Raw genomic sequence first — 19,508 nt, forward strand, 5'->3', positions numbered from 1 at the left:
TACTGAAAGTGGGAGAAGTAGGAAACAGGAGTGGCCAGAAGAGTGCAGTGTGTCAGTGTAGAAAGGAGGAGAAAGTGTCAACAAAGAGACAACAGGGTCTAATCTTGCAGAAAAAGATGAGTACCCTCAGTGTTATCAGATTCTGTGAGGAGGAGGTAATTGATGACCTGTCAGAGAAATCAGCAAAGTAGGAGGGCAGAGACAAGATTAGAAAAGATTAAGGAATGAATAAATGATTACAGAGTGAAGACCATTAGGGTAACTAAATACAAAGTTGAAACCGTTGGGGCTCAGGAAACAATGTTAATGTCCCAAAGTGTGGTGCTTTGGCCTGCTGGGTACTTTGGACTAAAAGAGATTGGATGGTTTCAGAAGCAAAGTCTCTTTCTGACCTTATCCTGCTGTCTCATCTCCCATCTCTGCCAAAAGGATCCATAAGTCCTCCTACCCAAGTGGGTCATAGAAACTAGAAACATTCTCCCCCAAATCAAGGTATAAACCCTAGAAAGGTCACTCACTCTCTTCTCTCTTGAAGACCTTCTTTCTAGAGTGGCCCTGCCCCATACCTGAGAGGAAGAATTGCTACACAGAGAGGCCAAGAATCTGAGCAGACGGGCCTGGCTGGATTTCCCCTCTTAGTCTATTAGCATTAGATCATACCCTTTTTGTCTGAACACATTTCAACACAGCTGTCCATTCTTCATCAAACCTAAGCACACAAATGGACAGTTTTCCCTGGGTCTTTGGGTCTTCATTACTGAAGGCTCCTGTGTCACATAAAGCTTATCATTCTTTTCTCTTCTTTACCTGTATTTGTTATAGGAGTGTTGGTCGTGACTCTTGTGATGGATAAGGAAAAGTATCACACCTTTCAGCGCCTACAAAACAAAATGGAAATCCAGACAATAGTATTAAAATTGGGGCAACCCCATGGGGAGTTCAAACATGCCACTCGTAGACAGAGAGCACTTTCATCCACACATTTTTAGGGACTCTTGTATCTGGGAGTTTGGTGAAACCAGGAAGGAGCCATGATTAGCAGCAAGATGAGAATCAATGAACAGCAAACAAGAAAAGGAATAGTGGCTTAGTAAATACTCAAATCCCACTGAACGCACAGGAAGAAGGAAGATGTGGATAGAAAAATTTTAATAAAAAGGGAAAGAAAAGGGACCAAAATGCATCATTGAAGGTGGAAAGAAGAAAAGATTTCAATCTCACACATTGATAGGTTCTTAACTGAGACCCCTGTAACAAAAGACAGAATAACAACAGAAAAGCATAACAAATTTATTTAATATGTTTTATGTGACACAGAGTCGAGAAATGATGACCCAAAGAAACAGGGAAAACTGTCTTTTTATGCTAAGTTTGATGAAGAAGTGGATAGTTGTGGGGAAATATGATTGGACAAAAGGATATGATCTAATGGTAATAAACTGGGGGAAACTTAGCAAGGCCTGTTTGTTCAGGTTCTTCTCTGTGTTGCTGTGTAACATTCCTTTCCTCCAGGTATAGGGTATATGAGGGTCTTATGACCTAGTTTAGAGGAAGCTTAGAGAATCCTTTTATGGCCTACTTCAGGGGAGAGGGGTGGGAGAAAGAGAAATCTTTTTGCTTCTGCTGTTTCCTCAAATGCCAAGGTGCCATATTTTGGGGTAGTATGTCCTGAACCCCATCAGGGGATATATTTAGGAGTGTTCTAGGAGGGACAGCATTATCTTACTTGGTTACTTAATCGCCTAGTGATCAAAAGATGGAATTTTCCTATTGCCTGAATTTACTCTTATATACACTCGATTATTTTTTAACACCTCAAATTAATAGCACTTTCTCTCACCTTCTGCTGTGAAAACCACAAGGAGGTTTTGGTCTAGGTCTAGTTGCTTGTCACACAAAGATCCAGTTATTGAGAAAATGAGGATTGCCAAGGAAGAAAGGATTTTTTAATACAACAGACGTCTTGCGGGGAGAACAGGAGAAGCTGTCTCATATCTGTCTTCCCAACTAACGAACATCATGGGCCTTTTAAGGAGGAGCCACATGCCTTGGGGCAGGTGGAGACGGATGGTGAGTCCTGGAGTCAGGAAGTCTGTGCTGGTGTCTTCAGAATCTCAACTCCTTTGTCTTGTAGAAAATCCTATAATCCCAGCACTTTGGGAGGCTTAGGGGGGAGGATCACTTGAAGCCAGAAGTTCAAGTCCATCATGTCTGGGAAACAACTCAAAGGGTCAAGTAGTTAGTTAAGGGAGAGGATTATATAGGGGTTCATGGAGCCAGTTAGACGAAGCAGTTTATTGAAGTCTAAAGTGTGCAACAAAATAGTTACTACTGAGATACTCTGTTTTTTCTTAGTACCATAAGTATAGTAATATGATCTGACTTTGCAGGTGCCTCTGATATTTTCTGAAACACCCGTGGGGTTGGGACCAATGAGAACTGAGGGAAACATATAACCCAGCGAAAGAGAAGTCCCAATGCACTCCTTGTGAAAATAAATAATACAGAAAAGTACTTTTGTCATCATTTGCACCTCTTTCTCCCCTTTTAGGTCATTTGAAGTTGTAGTTAGAAACATATGTGATTTCACACCAGATCTTGTGATTTTTTTTCTTTTTCAGGCACAGAGGAGAAATTTCTGTAGCTGAACTGCTTGCTCAGTGTACATTAAAGGACTGATGTTCACAGTATAGCTGATAGCTAGTGGAAATGAAATAATCTGTATTGACACATTTAGAAATTTCACATCTTCTTCCACTTAACATGCTAACGTGATAATTGCTAGACTGATGATTTTTCCAGTGACAAATCTCCCTTTGTCAATATTTAGACCTGTGTATAGAAAGCTTATCTAACACACCTGGCTAATTTTCACTTCATTTAAAAATAAATGGAACATGTTTAGCTTGCTGGGTTAGAACAACAAAAAAAGAGGTTTCATAAATAATTTTCTCAAAACACCTTTATGATAATAAGATAATTACTATAAAAAGTAATTTTCTTCATTAAATGCATTTGATCACATTTACAATCTTAGCTGAAGTATGTGTTAAGATCATGTTAAGTATTTTGAGGCTTTTTTTTTAATTCAGGAAAATTATTTGGAAACAAAAAAATCACTTGGAATATTCACGGGAACCTCTGATTTGGATTTTGCAGCTTTAAGAGAATATCCCAGAGTTTGGTTTCCTTGCTATCGTTTTGGAATGCTCCACTTGCAATCAATCGCTAGTGTATCAGGACTTACACAGCTCAGAAGAATTTTGGTCTTAATTTAGTGTCTTGGAAGATTAAAACTTCTTGAGGGAAAGCTCTCCTACGATAAGCTCAAGGTGACCCATTCTCTCTAAGCCTTAAGTCACTATTGCTTCCTGACTGGGTGGGTGGACTATGTTTTATTTCTCTTTTTCCTCTGGAAAGCAGGAGTTTCCATTTTGCATATGGATCCATTTGGCAGCAACTTCTGCTACTCACCAGGTCTTTGTCAGGCCGATAAAAGTGGGGGGTGCTGAGGACCAGAACTGTTCATTTCAAAATGCTGAAGTGAATGGAGATCTTAAACTGTCTTCTGATTGGTTTGTCATCATCATGCTTTTTGGGGTTTTGATGTCCCTCTCTCTCTCTCTCTTCTTCCCTTTTCATAAAATATAATTGCTATTTAAAATGTTAGCCTGGCTTTCTTTTGAAAGTAGAATCACATTGATAGGAACTGGGCTAACTATATTGCTAAGTTTTTCTGGTTTCCAAAGAATGCTCCCAAAACATGGAAATAAAGCTCTTTTTCTTTTTCCTTTTTATGTCTAACAACTTCCCAGCCTTCTAATTTGCTGTCCTGTTGCATTGAAGTTCATTGTCTTTGTATTACAGTTTAGTCATTCTGTTTGAGTTTCCTTCCTTTCTTTCTCTTCTGAATTCTTGCTGAAATGGCAATGAAAGTGCCACAGCTGAAGCTACAGACCAACGGCATAAGAGAACAGCACTTTCACAGGAATTCCATCCTACATCACAGGTTCCGTTTGCAAACATTTTGAATGAAAAGCATAAAGTACATTCAGATCTTTCCCCTTTTTCTTTCCTTCTAGATTTGATTATAAACTAAAGCACATCATTTTTATCTTTGTTTACCTGGAGAAGGAACAAGGTCTTTTAAAGCTTTGAAGATTGGAGTTATGGCCCAAGAAAACATTAAATATTATAATTTTTCTTGAGCAAGAGCACAAAAATATGACAGCACCATTGTTTTAAGTTATAGAATAAAGTTGGACTTGTAAGTTAAAACTGAGTGGCTAGACTTTACTAGTTATTCTGGAAAGTCAACTAAAAAAACTGACAATTAATTGTAAACTTGCAAGTAGACGCAACAGCTAAATAAGGGCAGCCCATAGAATGAAGACCACATAGTAAAATCTCACTAGTTTTCTTACTCGAAATACAGTCATCTGTCACTTATGGATAAGAAATGTGTTGTTATGGAGATTGGAGGCGGACTCCAGGATGGCACTGATATTGTCTTGAACATGTCCTGACTTGTTAACAAAGAAGCAGCACTATTCTTTTAAGAACAAGTAGGTGCCCCCTTCTACTGCAGTTAGAAGATCCACCTATTTTATAAGGCAGCCCTGCCAGTGAATCCAGCCGTTTCTGTAAGAGGGCGAGTGTATGGCTAGTTTTCACCAGGGCTGGTGCCACCTCTGCGGCCAAAGACTTCAGTGGGCCTGGGGATGTGCCTCCTGTGACCACTCCGGCAGCAGCTGCTGTTCCCATAAAGGCATAAAAGGAAATCAAGGGAAGTGCCCACGTGTGTAGGCAGCCCTGGCCATGCAATGGGAGAGGCAAGGTGGATGAATGCTGGGCAACTTGAATATCTGGGTATACTTGGCTCAGGGAGCAGAGGCCTCTCTAGTAAGGAGGAAGCACCCAGCATGTTCAGGGGCTGAACACTCAGTGTATCCCGTGCTCTGGAGGAAATTGGACAGTGAACTGGATTTTGGCTAGCAGGACAGGAGCTGATTTGCTGGTGGCGTGAAGTCCTCTTCCATGGAATTTGGTGTCACGCTATTCAGCTGCCTGGGCTGCTAAAGTGGCTCTGAGTAAGAGATTGATTAAGGGGTGAGCAAATGAGGAATTGATCTTTTCCAGGATTGGAGAGCCTGCCCCTGGCTGAAGTATATTGTTTTGGTTGTGCCTCAAAGAGTGGACAGGATGTTTTGCTAGTTCAGCCCACCAGGGAATTAATCTCCTGTTGTGAAGATTACAAAACTCCTCAACAAAACTGGCTCATAAGGGAAAGAATGACAGCCTGAAGCATTGGAGGCTGGGGAAATTTAGTCAAGATGTAATTTTTTGGATCGAGAAAAGCAAAGTCAGGGTCCTGGCAAGTGATCTGAAGTTTACAAAAGTCGAAGCTCTGACTAGTGTTTCTCATGGGTGATTGAGGGATGACAAAATCATGTATGCATTGAGAAGTAGGCAGGGTTCCCACACCCGGGCCCTGTCCGTCAGTTTGAGTAATACAAATGGGAAAGGTGTCCCAAGCCACATCACTAAGGTAAGCGTATATGGCCCGGAGGGTATGGGTCATGAGGGATCGGGGAAAGGCCAGATCTGTTGGATTTTTGTAACCATTTGAGTGTGGGCTTGGGCACCTCAAGTATGTGAGGTGGTGGAATATTGCTTGATAGTAAGAGAGAGAGATTTCCCCACGTTTCCCACATCATTGGTTGAATATAGCCCCGTGACTTAGTGGATAGGCAAATCCAGCAGGTTTGGTTGAGCATTAGGGTTATGTGCAGTTTGGTTTGCCCCGGCAAAAGGTGTCTCACCCATGGGTAAGCAGTTTGTACTACTTACCTGATGGAGCCACAGGAGGAGACGTCCATTTGAACAGGTACCGGAGATCCTCCAAGGGAGTGCACCAGTATTTGCCTCTGGTATTGGAGTCCTCACCTGCGAGGGCCAGATGAGTTTCATTTTGGCCCTTTCACAGCTTCACCTGAGAATGATAGATCCAAGTAGTTATCCCTGGTACCTTAGTAGCACTTGCAGTAGAAAGTAAGACTGGATAAGGACTTTTCCACACGGGAGTTAGCTGGGAGATGGGGAACCCATCCTTCCACTGTTTGATGAGCACTAAGTCCCACGGCCGACAGAGAGGACTAGGGGAGGAAGGGTCTCTAGGCAGTAGCTTGTGTTCTTGTAATGTCTGAAAGAACTGAGCTACTTGAAGGCACGTTGGTGTTCAGCTGTGTCCTGAAAATCAAAATCTGTAGCGATCAGAGAAAAAGGTCAGCCATACGGCATTTCAAAAGCACTCAAAGAAAAGGGGGGCATTAGCTACAATGTGTAAATGCAAAAGAGCGACTGGGAGAAGTTGTACTCAACTGAGTCTCCTGGGTCATCTTGTGGAGGGTGAGCTTGGGGCTCTGGTTAACTCGCTCCATCTGGCCTGATGACTGAGGCCTCCAGGTGCAATGCAGATAGTAAGAGATCTGCAGGGCCCTAGAGACTCCCTGCTCTACCTGTGAAGCAAAGGCAGGACCGTTGTCACTCTGTAAGTACTGGGGAAGGCCAAAATGAGGTATGATGTCCTCCAGAAACTTCAGCAGCCTTTTCAGTCCTGCAAGGAAAAGCTTCAACCCAATGAGTAAAAGTGTCAATAAACACTAGTAAGAATTTGAATGCTCTATATGGAGGCATTTGGGTGAAAGCTACCTGCCAGTCCTTGCCAGGGTAGGTCCCCTTTCATTGGGCCGAGGAGGCAAGTTCTGCCTTCAAAGCCCCTTGAGGACTACTGGCTTGGCAGATAGTACAAAATAAGGTGACCTGTTTAATGGTGGAGGCCAGTAAAGGAGAAACAAAATGTTATTCCAGGAGATGTCTAAGTGGCTTTGGGCTGAAGTGGGTAGCACTGTGGGTGGCTTCTACCAAGTTTTTGACTTTTTTAGCTGGGAATAGAGATTTCCTTTAACTAACCATCCAGAGGGGCTTAAATGGTACCCTTGAGTCAACCTGTCAGATATTTTTGAGATAAAATAAGCTGGAACAGGGAGAGTGGGATTAGAGGAAACTAAGCCTCCAACTAGGTTAAGAAGCAATTCATTCAGGGCTGCCTGTTTAGCAGCCATATCTCTAGCTCTATTTCCTTGAGCTATTAGATCAGCTCCCTTTGATGTCCTTATAATGGACGACCACCACCTCAGCTGGTTCCTGAATGGCCTCTAAAGTGCATGAATCTGTTGCCCATACTTACTTGGCATTCCTTGAGTGGTAAGGGATCCTAACTCTCTCCAAATAGATGCGTGGTCATGTAACACCAAATGAGCATATTTAGAATCTGGATAGATGGTCACTCTTTATCTTTGGCTAACTGGAGAGCCCGGGTCAGGGCTATGAGTTTGGCTAATTGGGCATATGTATTTACTGGTAAAGCCTGGGCCTCCACCACTTCTAGACCCTCAGTCACTATGGTGTAGACTGCATGCCATTCCCCATCCTTGACAAAACTGCTGCCATCAGTGAACCGCTGATGGGCTTAATGGATGGAGACTGAGGATAGATCTGCCTGGGGAAGGTAGTGGTGGAGTATAACCTCTTCACAATTATGCACTAGCCTGCTGGATTCCCCTATTGTTTCCTCTGGAAGAAGAGTGGTGGGGTTAAGTTCAGAGCAAGTCTTGATTTTAATTTTAATAAGCAGCTATCTGAAATCAATTTTGTTGTCCTTCCCTGGAGGAGCCTGGAGACCTGGTGGGAGGTTCTAACAGTAAGGGAAACTCTCATCATGAATTTAGTGGCCTCTGGTAAGAGTAAAGACATGGCTACTATTGCCCTGAAACAGGCAGGCGATCCTGCAGCAGGGGTCCAGTTTCTTTGATAAATTGGCTACTGGTTTTAACTGTGGTCCCCAAGGCTGTGTTAACCCCCCCAGAGCTATTCCCTGTCTCTCATGAGCATATAAAAGTAGGCTCTCTGAGGGTGTGGTAGGCCCAGGGCCAGGGCTTGGAGTAAAGCCTTTTTAATGTCTAAATAGCGTATTTTTGTTCAAGGTCCCATATTAGAGATTCCTTATCAGCTCGAGTCTGTTTTCTGGACTAGGTGAGGAGGACAGAGTAGGCACCTCCAGAATCAAGAAGAAAATTTACTGGCCTACCTGTCACCAGGAGGGTCACCCTTGGCTCCAGTCCAGTTCTCATTATTTGCCAGGGGGCTGATGGGAGCAGGCTCCTTCACTGTTGTACCATGATACAGTCTGGGGACTGGCACCCCTTCTGGGATAATCCCACAGGACAAAATGTGGTCCAGTGACCTATTTGACGGCACTGATGACAAGGGGCCTTCAGCAGCCTGTCCCTGTCGGGGCAGTCTTTGGCCCAATGCCCTTCCTGTCAGCAGATGTGGCACTGGAGATTTCTTCCTTTGGTGGGTGGTTTGGTCATTGGTCCGAATGTGGGTGCCAATGCTGCCAGTGACTGGGCAGGCCTAGCCTCCTTCCTCTGCTCCTTCTCCCATGCCTGAGACTCGAACTCAGAAGTTCTGTTATAGAAAACAGAATTAGTGGCAGCCACCACATTGTCCAGGGAGGTGGTAGGGTCCTGGACAAGCTTATGGAGATTTTTCCTAATATCTGGTGCTGCTTGGGTCAAGAATTTATCTTTTAATATCACCTGTCCCTCAAAGGAGTTAAGATCAAGAGTGGTGTGTCTCTCTATTGCCTCCCAGAGCTGATCTAGTTAGGCTATGGGGCCTTTCTAGGGCCCCTCAGTTATGGTGGAGACCTTAGAATAATTGACTGCCTTTTGCCTGCGGGTCTTCAGGCCATCCTGGACACATACTAGAAAATGTTCTCTCTCACTTTTCTTCTGAGGAATTATTATCCCCGCCGGTGTCAGTCAAGGGCACCACCATCTCACCCACTGGATATCTAGGATTTGAAAGGTGTAATCCCATGGCAAATTTTCTTGCCTCTGTTAACACTCTGGATTTGTCAAAATCATTTAAAGTCTGGCTTAGAATAGCTTGCACATCTTTCCAAGCCAAGTCATAGGCTAGACACAAATGATGGACATACTTATCAGGGTGATTGGTGTAGCTCACCCAGAGTTATTTGATTTACCTCTACTAAACCAAGGGACTTATGGACCAGGATTGGTCCGAACTTCTCTGCTGCTTCCACCAAGGGGAGGAGCCCAGTTACCTTTTCCCCCAGTGGAGGTAGAGATGGCACAGCCTCCCCCTTTTAGGGCTCCCCTTTAGGCCTACCTGGGTAAGAGGCAGCTCAGAATGGGTGGGAACCTGAGGAGGATCTCTTAACACCATAGTCTTACTTGGCTCTGAATACCCCTTGCAACACTGAGGATTTTCCTGTAAATAAAAAAGCCCGTACATATGGTGTTTTGGCCCATTTTCTTTGCCTTTTGCAAAAGAGGTCCAATTGTATGATGGTGGGGTGATTTAGAGTCCCATGTGGCAGCCACTGTTCTCTGCCATCCAGCTTGTACCGTGGCCAGGCGGTTGTGCAGAAGATTAAACGTTTCTTCTTCAGATTGTCTGGATCAAACTTGTCCTAGGTTGAGAGAATGCACCCCAAAGGGGTGTTAGGAGGGATTTTTGATCCCTGTGCACCCATCTAGAAAGTAAGGAGGGAAGTAAAAAGTGGGGGAGGAAAGGAGAGACTTTGCCAACTGGGCTCTGTTAGAGCTGGGTGTCCCCAGGTAACAACTGGGGCCATTTGGTCAAAGTACCGGTCCAGGTGTCTCCTTTCCGATTCATAGGAAGAGGGGCTGTGCAAGGCTCCTCAAACCTAAGAGGCTCTTGTTTTTTTAAGCACCAGGACAATGATATCTGTTGGTATAATGACCTGGTCGTTTGTAAAAACACTAGCACCAGCAACTGGGCGGCCAGCCACGATAAGGAAGGCTTAGAGCAAAAGAAGCAGCTTGAAGGTGAGGGAGAAAGACCTGATAAAACCAGGGGGAGGACACATTGTTCAGCCTTAACACAGAAAGGGGCCATAAGCACCCCATCAGATGGTAAAGAAAAGTACATTGTCTTATGTTGGGGGAGAGGATGGTGTATACCTACATGATGAGTGGGATGCGCACTGTCTGGGGAATGGACATGCTTGAAGCTCTGACTCGGGGGGTAGGGGGGCATGGGCAATATACATAACCTAAACTTTTGTACCCCCATAATAAGCTGAAATAAAAAAAAAAAGAAAAGAAAAGTACATTAGCAAAACCAATGCAAAGCCCGGAAGCTCAAGACTTGCATTGCAGAGCCCTCTTCCCTAAAGTGAAACAAAATGGAAGACTTCTCCTCTACCACAAGAGATATGTCCCCAAAGTCCTTATCACACACTCGGGTTTAGCCAAGAACTCAATTAGTATATACAGAATTTTCTCATTCTTCGTTTATAGTTGTCTGGCTGTACCATGGTTTTTTATATATATTTTTAATCAACCTTCATTGGTGGACATTTAAGTTGTTTTCATTCTAAAAATGCTCTTGTGATTAACCTTGTACAGAGGCCATTTTGAAAATATGCTTATATATCTGTGGACTAGATCCCAGAAAGGAACTACTGGGTCAAATGATATGTATAAGTAATTGTGTTAGCTGTTGTCAAATCACTCCCCTTAGAGCATGAACTCATAAATAAGGTTTTCCCTATTTATACTCCTGATGTATGAAAGTGCTTATTTGTCCACAGCATTGCCAGTTGAATGTTTCCAAATGTCTGCATTTTTGCCAATATGATAAATGAAAAATACTACCCAATGTAGTTTTGTTTTGCATTTATCTTTTTATAAAGAGTAGGTTTGAACATAGATATTTGAGTCATTTGATTTTCCTTTTCTGTGAACTGGCTGTTCTTATACTTTGCCTGTTTTTCTATCAGTTTGCTTTTATCTTATTTGTTTCTGGGAGTTTAAAAAATATAAGGGAGATTAGCCATTTGTCTATGATAAGATTTGAAACTTTTCTAAGTTTTTTAGTTGTCTTTCTACTTTTTACATGTGGGAGAAAAATACGTGCATACACAGTATACATATACTTTTAAAAGAATTTTATGTGCCTAAATTTGCCACTTATTTTGGGGAGGAGCTTCTGGATTTTGAGTCATAGTTAGCAAAGCCTTCCCTTTTCCAAAGACATAAAGGAATTTTTCTAGGTTACATTCTAGTATGTACATGATTTTATCTTTTACAGTGAAACCTTGAATCTATTTGGTTTAACATGTAAGGTAGGAATCCAGCATAACTTTCCCCCTAGAATTTACCCCAACTCCATTCATTTAATGAGTTATCTTTTACCCACAGTCTTGAGGTGCCACTTTTGCTGTTTTAACTTAGTCTCAATTCCCTTATGTATCTGGGTCCATTTCTATTAGTCCCACTGGTATATCTATTTATTCATGTACTGATATCATATCTTCTAATTTGAGCCTTTTAAATATATTTTAATATTTGGTAAGACCAGTCTTCCCTCATACTCTTCCCTTTCATTGGTTTTCTGATTATCATTGTTTATTTTTTCCAAATGAACTTTAGAATTGTTTCAAAAATCAATCAAAAAACAAACAAAAACTCAAAACTTGATGGTGCTTTATTAGGATTCTGATAAATTTATAAGTTAACTTATGAAGAATGACAACTTTATGACACTAAGTCTTTGTGTTAATGAACATGATATAATCTATTATGTTCTAGCTGAGAATCTTACTTCTCTCATTTCCAAGCTCCTGAGATATTTCACTATAGTTCCCAAGCAGTAAACAAATTAACTGATTATTGAGCATGTTAAATATAATATTCAAAAGGGCTAAATTGCCTGTACTCCCAGCTACTCGGAAGGCTGAATCAGGAGGATTGCTTGAGCCCAGGAGTTTGAGGCTGCAGTGAGCTAGGATTGTGACAGTGCTCTCCAACCTGGGCAAGAGAACAAGACCCTGTTTCTAAAAACAAACAAACAAAACACCAAGGCTCAATCATGACTCTCATGGATATGAACACATGTCAAAGATTTTATTCATCTTATAAATAATGAAGGAACCAGTAAGATGTTACATTAATCCAAAGAACTTTGAGAAGCTAGGTACCTATAGGAAATTTAATGGATTGCTGGGTTAGATGCAAAATTAGTTAATGTCCAAATGGACAATTGGACCATAAGTCTTTGTGATCATCTGTTCTACTGGACAGAAATTATTTGCATATTTACTGAACAAAACACCTACATGTTAACCTCTGCCCCTGCAGAATTAGAAAATAACCCATGCAATAGTAAAGTCAAGTGCAGACTTGCACTGAAATGATCCCATTTCTTCTGCTTACTTCCAAGTTTTAGAAATTTTTTCCTGAAAAACATATCATTAAATAAAATTGTTGGTATTTTAAAATTCATATGTTAGATTTATTACTATTATTTTGCAGTCAGAATGAATAGTCCCTTCTCTTTGATGATTCATTTTTCTTATAATGAAACCCTAGTGATACTTCTTGAACAAAGAAATTAAGAAAGGCATTGCATTGATTCAACAAATATTTATTGTGTTTAGCACTGTTATAGGTTCTTAGGATGCAGCTTTATGAGCCTTATACTCTGTCTGGGTGAGACAGACAATAAACCATAAATGTAATAATAAAGTATATAATGCATAGGAAGTGATAAAAGAAGAAACAGAGCAAAGGACATCAGGCGTGTGAGGAGAGGTGTTGTGAGTTGCAATTTTAAACAGAGTGGTTAGGGGAGTCTTCATTGAGACAGTGACATTTGAGCAAAGGCTTGAAGGAGAGGAGGGAGTCAGCCTCACAGAGATATCTGGGACGAGAGAGTTTTTGGCAGAAGTCACAGCATTGCCAAACCCCTAATGAGGGAAATTGCCAGGCCTGTTTGAAGAACAGCAAAGAGACCAATCTGATTGGAATAGAGTGGGACTGAGAGGTTCGATGTTAGAACTTCGCGTTGTATTTAGAGTGAAATGAGAAGAAGATGAGTGATGTGATCTGACATATTTGAAAGGATCCCTTTGGCTGTTGTAGTGAAAATAGACTTGAGGGGGTGGTTAAAAGTGGAAATAGGAAAGCCAGTTGAAAGGCTACTGAAATAATCTGGGAAAGAGATTTTAGTGGCTTGGACCAGGGAAGCAATAGTAGAGGAGGTAAGAAAAGGTGGGATCCTGGATATCCTTTGAGGTTAGACCAATGTGATTTGCTAATGGATGGGATGTGTTGGATGAAAGAAAGAGTAAAAATTCATGGAATTTTGGTTTGAGCCTCTGGAAGGATGGAATTGCTAAGATAGGGAGTTCTGTTGGTGGGACAGATTTGGTGGGATAAAATCAGGAGCTCAGTTTTGGAGCTTTTGACCTTGAGACGACTAGTAGACTTCCGAATGGGGATTTCAAGTAGGCAACCGGATATGTGAGACCTAAGTTCAGGAGTGAGGGCTGTGTTGAAGATGTCAATTTGAGAGCCATTGGACCACATCTGGGATTTAAAGCCAAGAGACTGGATGAAAACCTGTGGTGGATAGAGAACCAAGGATTGGGCCTTGGAGCACTCCAACATTAAAGAGGTCATTTCTTTATATGACCAAGCAACTTGTGTTTGATTATTGTCACCTGAGGTTTAATCTCTACCTCAATAACAAAGCAAAGCAGAAATTTTTGTACCACCCATTGTTGACTAAAAGTTAAGCCAAGCATATGCTAAATCAAATCCTTCTATAATTTCAAAAGGTAAAATTGTAAGTGATTAATAAAAAATTTTTTCAAAATAAATAATATTTTGTCATTTGATAATAGCTAAATAAGTTACTATCTCTTACCAAGAAATATATGTTCTGTGCTTAGTTTCATTTCACATCATATTAAACATTTTAGGCTCATCAGTGAAATATATCGGATGTGTTTTATGTACCTTGACCTTTAGAACTCATTGTCTAAACATTACACAGGTTCATAGATGCAATTACAGCATTATACTGTCTCTGATATTTGATAGGCTTTGCAAAAAGAGCTGGTAGTTAACAAAGCCTCTATTATTTGTACCATATGATTATACTGAAGGCATGGGCTGTCTTTTTTTGGGGGGAGGATGGGGAGTGTGTGTGGTCTATATACAACTCTGATTTGGGCATGTTAAGCGGTGTTTGAAGGAGAGCCAGGCAGGTTCTTGAGAGAGTAGGCAGCGCTTGAAAATGGCTTAACAATGAACACGGGGATTTTGCTTCTCCTAATGTTCTCTGAAGCTCATCAATATGTGGCCTGGCAGTTTTGAAGACCTCCCTGCTCTCCTATGGCTTGGTTTAGGGTTTCCAGATCATGGTTTTCCTTATTCCTTCTGCTTAGGATTATGCCTTTAAAGAATTAAAATTGTCTTCTTCTATCAACTGAAAACTTTGTATACAAGTAACATTTTTTTTTATCATTGAGATTATAGCAGCATGATAAAGACAAATCATAGGGATAAAAATGGAAGAGAAGGCATTGTTGCTCATGTAATTCCTCTGGAGTCACAATTATAAATTTTATCCTATCAAAATTCACAATGAAGACAGTAGTCAACTAATACACAGCCATGCCTGTTCCAAGCAGATACTGAATAAATTTATGGGATAATTTCCTCACCAGTTTGAAGATTATAAACTTAATTTCTATGGCTACTATCCATGCCTTTACCCTGTGTTATGGACTGAATTGCGTGCTCCCCAAATTCATATATTCAAACTCTATCCCCCAGTATTTAGAGATAGAGCCCATAAGGAGGTTATAAAGGTTAAATGAGGTCGTAAGGGTGAGGCCCTTATTCCACAGGACTAGTGTCATTATAAGAAGAGGAAGAGACACCAGAGAGGTCTTTCTCTCTCTCCACGGCAAAGAAGCCAAATGATGACACAGTGAGAAGGTGGCCTCCTACAAGCCAGGAAGAAAAGCCTCACCAGAAAACAACCCTGATGGCAACTTGATCTTGAACTAGAACCACTAGAACTGTGAGAAAAAAAATTTCTGTTGTTTAAGCCACCCAGTCTGTGGTATCTTGCTGTGGTGGCCTGAGCAGACTAATACACCTGCATTCTTTTTCTTTGTAACACTTATTACTAAATGACTTGTGAGTTTATACATATATATAGAATGTAAGTTGGGACCTTTTGGTTGTTGCTGTGCTATTGCCTGGCATGTAGTAGACTTGCAATAAATATTTGTTGAATGAATGAATTATATGGGCTTGCCTAGGGACAAGATATCAAAAAAAGAGAAACAAATCTGCATTTCTTAGTGTATGGTAACTCTGACCCACATAATTACATTTGCCATCTGACTGATCTAGCCATTTCATCTCTTCTCCTTTGCTCTTCTAATCTCATTTCCCTCATCAGATTGTGTGGTTTGAGGGCAGGTAGCTGTGCTTATCTGGGCTCCTCTGGAAAGTAGATCCTGAGACAATGACTCTAGATTCAGGGAATACCTATAAAGCAGTAGAGAAGTGGTTAAAGCAAGGGAAGGCAGCCAATAATGGATGTGGTATTAAGCCAGCTACCACTGCGGGCAACTGGAACTTAATCCTGTGGTGAATACCTGGGAAGGGCAAAAAACATGTGCAGATGATTCTTCCTGAGGGGTGAGGGACCTGGGGTATTCACCAACTCCTGAGAGTCGCTGGCCTGCCACTATAGGCAGCAGGCCCAGCCATAGTTCCAGAAAGTCCTTGGGGACAGAGGTACTGATACTGGCAGCTGGTAGCCTGCTGCTGAAATGGGAGTGTCCCAGGAACATGGGTAGAGCTGGCAGCGTCTGCTACAGCCCACGTCCCTCCTCCACCTGTCTGCACAGCTAAGCAATGAAATACCAGGTCATTCCTGCCAATAAGCTCTCTTACTCATCTGTTTGTAGAAAGATGGAGCTTTGTCATTAAAGACCAAAGACAGCAGACCTAAAAATTCACAAAACCACTTCATCTTATATTTTTATCCACACCAGCAAAATGTATCCCAATTATCTACAAATGTCCGAGGGCTAGATGGGGTGTGCTGATCTCTAAGTTAATGGTGATGGGATCAAACGTCTGGGCTGCATGGCCCTGGTTTGACCTCCCATTTAGGCATTGATGTTTTCTCTTAAGCTCAGTACTGGCATTGTTTCAACCCTGTATGTTATTCAATACGAGGTTTTACAAAAAACTCCACCTCCTTTTATTTATTTTTTTCTTGGCTGAAGCTTTTAAAAAATGTTAATCTATAGATCCTCCTCCCCCATAATTACATTTGCCATAGGAGTAGGAGCCAAACAATTAAATTCCCCATAGGTGTTGGGTGTAATAATTCCTCATGAATCAGAAGATTAAGCATGGCAACAACAAATGGAACAAGATGGCCTAAGCTCTGTTTTTCCTGCAGAACAGCAAATAGTTGCAAATCAAAAAGCAGTTCTCCTTAATTACCACTGTATGAGGCAATGGGCTAAAAGCAGGCTCATTTGGTAATGTTTTCTGTGTGGCTACGGTATGTACACACAGTGCAGGCCTTTGTGCGCTGTCTAATAGACAATATTATATACTAGGGCATTGCCGACATTCATTTTATGTGGAGATACAACTGGTATGCCCAAGACACTGGCCTCCAAGCTGTGTGTGCGCTGAACTAAAGGAACAGTTTTGCTTGCTCAAGCCAGGCAAGACTATTTATACTTAAACACATTCTTCACGACTTATAACATGCTGTGCTAGGTGACAGTTCGTGAGCGGGACAGGCTGCAATCATGGGCTGTGATCTCAGGGAGTCCTGCAAGCTGTAGCTTGTAGCGAGCTTCACCAAGTTGACACATTTTTCTCTCTCTCTTTACCCTGGAATCAGCTACCCTGCTGATCTGGAGGCCTTTGGGGACGTGAACTCTCATAGCAGGAATCAAAGAACTGGTATAAGAAAAGGAATAGCAGAGCCATCGTGTTTATCCCCTCTCTTCGCTCCCCAAATTAGACATGCTTGTTTATTGAAATTGGTCAAACAGTTTAATTAGCATTCCATGTTTGTTATTTCTTTAATCAAGGTTTCAAACAGAACAAGGCAACAAGCCAGGCCAGTAATGAGTCTCCTTCACCTACTCTTAAGTTAAATACTTGCTGAGATTCCCATTGGTTTCCCAGGGATGTCTCATGGCTGATGTACTTTCACTTATCATCAGGGTTATTGGGCATTGCTCATAAATGCATACTAATTGGCAGTAGGCGATATATATATTTATGTAAATTTATAGTTATATATAGGTACCCATAAAACATGTGTTCAAGTGAGAAGAGTTGAGTCGTCCTGACGGAATTTGTGAGATTGTGAGGGCTATCTATGAGGAAAAGTGATTCACAAGATCTACTGACTCATGTTTGAAAACCCAGAAATTGACCTTCCTGCTTTTATAAAGTTCACTTAAGACATAATAAGCAAGATTTTTTTTAAATAAAAAGAATTCTCTGAAAAAGTGCTTAAGCATCTAATTACTTGGGTTCCCATAACAAGCTGAGGTATTTAAAAAAAATGTCAAGGGTCAGGCAAATGGTTTTCATTCTGTTTCATCCAAAATACTGCTCTACTTTTAGCTGCAAATGTAGACAACTCAGGCAGTGTTAAAGAAATTATGCAAATCCTAATTGCAAACAGTTTTCCTTTTAGCTTTTTTACATTTAGACTAACTGTAGTAATTATTTGAAAACCTTTTCAAATCCCACACTTAATAAAAGGAAATTTTATGCAAACAATGAAAGAGAATTTCAAAGCAGTAAGCGAGGGTGATGCTGGTTTGCCTTCAGGGGCTAGTCAAGCTAGAGAAAAGTTTATTTCTGATCTCCATACTTTCAGTATCATGATCTTCTGAGGTCTTGGCATCTCTACAAAGAATAGCAAAGGGAGTGAAGATTCATTCCTACGCATGTACTTGAGGTACAGGCTGTGAGGGAGGAAGGGTCACCTCCCACTGAGTGGCTTATGTGGTCATTTCCCCAGCTTTGTAGGTGTGCCAGGCACAATAGAATAGCGGTTAAGAAGGATCACAGAAACTAGAGTAAGACTTCTTGCAACCAGATCCTACCTTTGTGCCTTGCTCACTGTGTGACCTCACCTCTCTAAACCTCAGTTTCCTCATCTGCACAATGGAGATAATATTGGTACCTACCTCCCATGACTGTTTGGAGTATTTGGTGTGTTAATACATACGAAGCGAAGCCCTTATGACAGTGCCTGGCATAAAGCAAGGGCTACGTGCTTATTGTTTTTACAAGGGCTATTACTTTTAAAATGTGAATTAATGGAAGTATTTAAGATATACAGTATCTTAAATTAAGAACTGGTTGGAGGTGCTTTCTGGGAGTGAGTAGTGCCTGTGACTAGTGCAATGCTCTGTTAAGTGGCAGTCTGGGCGTTTGAATTCACCTGAACGTAATCTGGTGGAACTTGGAGCCAGGTAGATCTGGGCATGAAAACAGTCCCTTTCACTCATGGGCTGTGTGAGCGCTGGACAGGTTACTTAAACTCTGCAAAGCTCTATTGTCTTCATCTGTAAAATGAAGATAATAATAAGGTCTGCTTCAGAGATTCTTGTGAGGATTCAGTAATCTTGTAAGGATTAAATGAGATTAAGCATAAAAAGCATTCAGCATTAACACCTGGAACAGAATAAGCACCAGATAGTGGAGAACAGGATTTCTCAACCTCAGCACTATTGACGGTTTGGGTCAGGTGATTCTTTGTTGTGGGGGCTGCCCTGTGCACGGTAGGATGCTTAGTAACATCCCTGGCCTCTGCCCACCAGATGCCAGTAGCATCAACCCACTCCCCTGCTTCCCAGTTGTTACTTCCCCAAACTATCTCCAAACATTGCCAAATGTCTTCTGGGGGTGGCACAGGGAATATCCACATATGATTTTCCTTTTTGACAAAGCTACCCTGTTGTTGGTGAGAAGAGGAAAATGGAGGAGTGAAGTCAAAGGAAGCCATTATTTTTCAGCTTGCCCTAAATTCTGGGGACTCTTGAGAGGTCTGCAGTTAGGGTTCAGAGATGCTTCAGTGCTTCGGAGCTCTATTCCTTCCACTAAACTCTCTTACCAATTGATGGGAGCCTCCTGGGCCCCCCTTCCTTGGCCCCAGAGAGCATCTCCTGTTAGAGGAAGGCCTGTAAAATAAGACCTGTGTCTTAGGCTCAACTAAAAAAGCAAATTGCAGGAGTGAAATCTTTAGCCTCAGTCTGAAATCTAGGAAGCTGGTGAGGAAATCAGGGATGTGCCCTAAATTTTGCAGCCTGATTTTACTTGGTCTTGCTCTTATTAATACTGCCATTGTCCAGGTAGTAATTTATATCCCACTGGGCCTTTCTGGTTATTTCAATTGAAACAAAGATGGAATGACTTAAGAATTGAAATGGCAGAAAACAGAGTAAAATGGTTTTATTCATATATTCAACTGATATTCATCAAGAGTTTACCATGTGCCAGGCACGGTTTGGGAGGTCTGGGATACATCCTGGG

General features: G+C 41.5%; 1 protein-coding gene across 4 annotated transcripts in view; it reads left to right on the top strand.

Moving 5' to 3' along the window:
- The first annotated feature begins 4,898 nt into the window (after positions 1-4,898).
- PRKD1 (protein kinase D1) overlaps positions 4,899-19,508 on the top strand; it is a 768,557-nt gene continuing 753,947 nt past the window's right edge. For 2 of the 4 annotated variants that reach the window (XM_045569394.1, XM_045569403.1), the window contains exon 1: positions 4,899-5,548. The gene's annotated coding sequence lies outside the window, so the exon portion shown is untranslated. Of the gene's footprint in view, positions 5,549-5,805; positions 5,888-19,508 lie in introns of those variants that run through there. The other 2 variants (XM_045569402.1, XM_045569404.1) reach the window with 1 other exon arrangement.

This window comes from Lemur catta, chromosome 1, assembly GCF_020740605.2.
Source record: "Lemur catta isolate mLemCat1 chromosome 1, mLemCat1.pri, whole genome shotgun sequence".
Taxonomy (NCBI): Eukaryota; Metazoa; Chordata; class Mammalia; order Primates; family Lemuridae; genus Lemur; species Lemur catta.